The sequence below is a fragment of the Citrus clementina genome, unplaced genomic scaffold, assembly GCF_000493195.1.
Source record: "Citrus clementina cultivar Clemenules unplaced genomic scaffold, Citrus_clementina_v1.0 scaffold_5, whole genome shotgun sequence".
NCBI classification, from domain to species: domain Eukaryota; kingdom Viridiplantae; phylum Streptophyta; class Magnoliopsida; order Sapindales; family Rutaceae; genus Citrus; species Citrus x clementina.
In genome coordinates, this window is record NW_006262201.1 from 17,036,952 (window position 1) to 17,041,859 (window position 4,908).

Here is a 4,908-nt window from a genome sequence, read left to right on the forward strand (position 1 = left end):
CCTTTCAGTCTTCGCGGGAAATTTGTTTGGTTGGATTGTCTGAAGGCGTGAGATTCTCCTTGCCTTTAAGGCTTTTTGTTAACAAAATAGTAGTTAAAAAAAATGAAAATTTTCAAATTACGAAGATGGACAAAAGTATGCATTTCTTGCCTTTCTTTTAGGTCATTTTTTTATCTTGATTTTATTGGTGGTTATTGTGCTAATCGCAGTCAATTCTTCTTGGCTTAGCTTAAGTCTAACGATCTGGAGAACATATATGCATGTGCATATTCATTCTTAAGTGCAGGTGTTTGTATTTTTTTTTTTAGTGCGGATATATTTTTAAACTGTACAATTTAATAAATTTAGTAACAGTGTGTCAAACACTCATATGTATATTACAATAAAAAATTGTAATAAAAAAATATATTGATATTTACAAAAATATATATTGTGATCATCTGTTTTAATGTGATTTTGATTCAGCTCAACAATATTATGAAATCTTGTCTTTTTGGTGGGTGGTTTGGTTAATGGTGAGGGGTTATTCATTTCATAACAGCTTTTTGGGGATAAACAAAACTGCAATGGTCTTGAAATTAAATAACGGAAAACGATCATTAGAGACAACGCCAATGGTGACCGATGACGGCACTCCGACAATCAAGTCAAGTGAGTATTGGAGAGAGTATTGGGTTTTTCAAAAACCCTAATATTAGTGAAAATTGAGAGTTGTGTGGAAGAAGTTGAACCTATTTTGTTGAGACTTATTTAACATTATAAAGGGAGTGCCTGTAAGTGTATCTTAGTGTCTTTTTTGGAGATGTGGCAGACAATAATAAGTCATTCCCCACCTTAGATTGGGTTTTTAGGTAATTTGACCATTCAACTTGAGTCTTTTAGCCCCTTTTAAGGCTAAACATGTGTCAGCCACACAGCCTTTAGCCGGGTGGTCAAGGCTACTGCCTCCAAATATGAGGACAACAATTCAAACCCCCACAAATGCATTGTGGGGTAAATTACTTCCTTAACTATAATATATAATTGAGTGGAGGCAGTCTTTTCCTTTACCAAGTGTGAGTGAAGTAGATATTCTTAGGGTATTAGTGGGTTAAAACATCTGAACAATGCTTCATAAGAATTGATGTAAACTAGTCCCAATAATAATATGATTTGTAAATATCAGCTATAGTCTCATATAATATAAATTTCAGTATTAGCAATAATCTTATTTAATCAAAAAGTAGTATGAGCAATAGTATTATGTAATTAAAAAAAAAAGACTAAACACGTGTCAGCTATGAAACTGTGCTCAATAACAACATGTCTTAATCTCTGATTGATTTATTCAAATGAGTTAATCAGACTTTTAGAGCAATTAACTCCTCAATTGATGGTTGAGATAATAGCTGAGTTAATTTCTACGTAATAGGGTGGCTCAGATCTTCCCATTCTATCTTTGCTTTTTGAATTTCCTCTTCATCTTTTGCAAAGGCCAATTGGTCATGAGGGCTACTGTACACATGCCACGCTCTAATTGCATGGCCCAAATTTTAGTTACCAGCAACATCATCCTAGATCAAGTATACTATGATATAGTATAAAATTTTATCCTCACAAAATTAAAAAGAATATCTGATTTCACACCCACATTTGGGGCAAATGCTTATCCCTACCCAATTTTAATTAAAAGATTGAATAGATATATACGAATGGTTATATGAGAGTCCCTAAAAAGGAACTTCACCACTCGGTCTAAGGCCGAGTGGTTATGCAAATGTATGGTTGAGGTTGAATATTGAGTTGACGGAGAAAATACAGTTCAAATATCACGTAAGGAATTCATTGGCTCATTGCTATTCGTGGATGCAAGAGGATCGATTTACATAGCGTGCTCCCAAATAACTTTCACGAAATAGGCCAGCTTTCAAGAACCAGGCCATGATATTAATAACAAAGCCAGGAATGGATCCAGCATGCGTGAAACATTAGTAAAAATTTAAAATTTCAACATTAATATCCCCCTATACAATTTTAATTGTGGGTTACACATCTATTGAAGTAATTTCTTGCATAGCAAGCGGATAATTGATTGAAGAGGAAGAGCGAGTCCATTTTCTTTGACTTCTCCTCTGCTCCTCGAATAATATTTTCTGCAACATGATTTCTAGAACGACGAAGACATATTGTGATAGTCTTTACTGTGATTTGGTAGTTGCTGAGGTTCTACCTGAAATAAAATGCCAAGAGTATTAATTTCTTAGTGCGAGTGCCGTACTCAACACGGATAACTTGATATTGAAACAGCCCATAAGGCAAGCTCTTTCTCACCCTTCAGAAGCCATTTTTCTGCAACATGATTTCTGAAATTAATCATGATATGAAGGGCTGATGGTTGCTCAGTTTGCGCCTGAAGTTAAGACACAGAAAAAAAATCCTTTATTCAAAATATGTTTCTGATACCCTCTGCAAGAAACAAAAACAATTACTATCAAGAATACAGATGGATATCTGATGATACTTACCGAGTAGTTGAAACGGCTGGAAGTTGTATATATCAACTTTGTTAATTTTTTGGACAGAGAAATCAGGGTCAATTCTCTTCTTGTTCAGAAGATTGATGGTAACTTCTTCTTCTTACAAGGTAGCCCATCTCGGATTCGAAGTGCCAGAGTCTTAGCAAGCTCTCTCTCCGATTCTGTTTTCACAAGAAATATTTTGCCCTGCACTGACAGAGAACAATGGGTGATCATTCATTTTTATACACACAAGCTTGGTGATGGTCGGTATCTGGGCTGAGTTGGAATGATGAACCCGCGAGGGAATTTTGAATTTTCCTTTGACGGCGTTAGGGAGAGATCTGTTTCCTTTTAGCATCTTACAGTCAGCTTTCCACTACAGACTGTCTCCTTCTCTGAGAAGTAGTGAAGTGAATGAAGTTGACGTGTCCCCTTCCTTGAGAAGTAGTTCTTTGCCGTAGGCCCTCAGCTAGCCTCATACTATACAATATTCTGCTTCTTTTGTTTTCTTCCGCTGTCTCCTTCTCGTTAAAGTAGTAAAAAATCTACATCATTTTTTTATCCTTTTTCTTCGTGAGTGTTTGTGCTGTTATAAATGTCTAAGCTGCTTCTGGTATCTTCACCTTATGGGCTCTATTTATTGGATGCCATTGGGCTTCTAAGTGTGAGCCCGTATTGGAGGTTGAAGGAAAAATTTTTTTCCTTCTCGAATCTGGTTCACTCTTCTCTCGTTTGATACTTGGGTGGCAAGGTGTGGGTGTGTGCCCGGGGGCGGATCTATATAGGGACCAATATGGGCCATGACTCCAGTAAAAAAAAAAAAAATTGAATAGTTTAATATCTAATATTTTATATTAAAATAAACATATATTAATAAAATATCTATTTTATAGGCATGTACGGTGCCGTTTATTTACAAAATAAAAAAGAAGAAGTTATTGTACTTGATTTTTGTTCCATAAAAGAACACAAACCTCAAGTTTAGGAGATTTTATAATTTTGTTTGTTCACTTGCATATATGTTTTGAAACAAAATGTGAACTTTGATTAAAGTCCTTTATTTTCTATTATATTAATAATTGCTTATTTACATTAAAGATTTTATTGAATTTTTTTTAAAAAATTCTTTGGCCCCTCCAGTCAAGATTGGCTCGTTCTGCCCCTGTGTGTGCCTGTAAGGATACTCCTACGCTCAAGTAAGGGTGTGCAAGAAAATTATGATGTGAGGAAGACTAACTAAAAAAGAATTTAGAGGAAGAAGATGACTCTAGTGTTTTTGAACTAGAGCTTGTGGGATCTCATGAATGTTCAAGTTTGTGACAGATAGATTTGCTATCTATCTTATAAATTATCTATAAGTATAAACATCGAGATAGATTTGCTATCCTAATTAAAGCATCGCGTGTCCATCATAGATTTGGGCACGTGGTGCTCCATTTATTGCTTGTACTACATTTTCTATAGAGTTGGAATATCTCTTAGTCAATTATCTATTTCTAAATTTGTTTCTTATTTTGAACCAATTTCAATGGTCATTCGCTTTTCTTAACAAAGTACATATTGTTTTCTTAGTGGTCTCATATTCGTGCTAATCGCGTTTGTTTTATCCCCCTTTTTTTTTTCCGAAATGAGTTTGAACAAGTCCGGATCATTTTTTTTTACAGCAAATGATAAGTGTCGTTTACTTTTTTCTTTTTTTTTATAAAATATGATACCTGTAGGGGTTGATTTTATTCCTTATCGTAATATTTCTTCGAATTTACTTAAAAAATATTTTCAAATTAATATTTAAGAAACCTCTTGGTTGTACTATAATTAAATTTATATATCTATTACCCAATAGACTCTAGATATAGATTGTAATATAGTTGTAAACTACAACAATTTCAAAACCATTGTAGAATACAAAAGAAGAAGCTTGTACAGTTCAAACCTAGTTATGAACTCCCACGAATCCTACCAAAAATCATAAAAATTCCAATTAAAAGAATGACGAGGTCAATGTTTCGTGTTGCCTCTCCCTTCACTAAAAAATAACAAGGTCTTTTATACTATCGAGATTGAATAGCTATAAGTTACAACATCAAAATATTTAATAAATAATTATTGTTATATCTCATAAACTAAGTTAATTTGATCTCATAATTGGATAGTGAGAAACATATAATATTTTTATTATTTTTATCAAAATTATTATTTAAAAATTATTTTATTATTTAGTTTTTATTTTTTATTTTTTATTTACAATTTTTTTTTAATGACTTGAGAGGTACAACGGCTACGGTCCAGAGCCGCAAGTAACAGCCTCGAACTTTTCCATTTCCATCACCTTGCATTGGAACCTCTTTCTCTCTCCTCTGGCACCCGTGGAAGTTCCCCATTGGCTGCTGTTACGTACGGAAGCCGAAAC

At 33.9% G+C, this 4,908-nt stretch overlaps 1 long non-coding RNA gene across 1 annotated transcript; it reads right to left on the reverse strand.

Moving 5' to 3' along the window:
- Window positions 1–1,813: 1,813 nt before the first annotated feature.
- On the reverse strand, window positions 1,814–2,746 carry LOC112098265. Its single transcript, XR_002905355.1, has 3 exons — window positions 2,505–2,746; window positions 2,311–2,389; window positions 1,814–2,209 (listed from the first exon to the last, which is right to left on the reverse strand). It is a non-coding gene; the product is annotated as an uncharacterized LOC112098265 (long non-coding RNA).
- Between the last annotated feature and the right edge of the window lie 2,162 nt (window positions 2,747–4,908).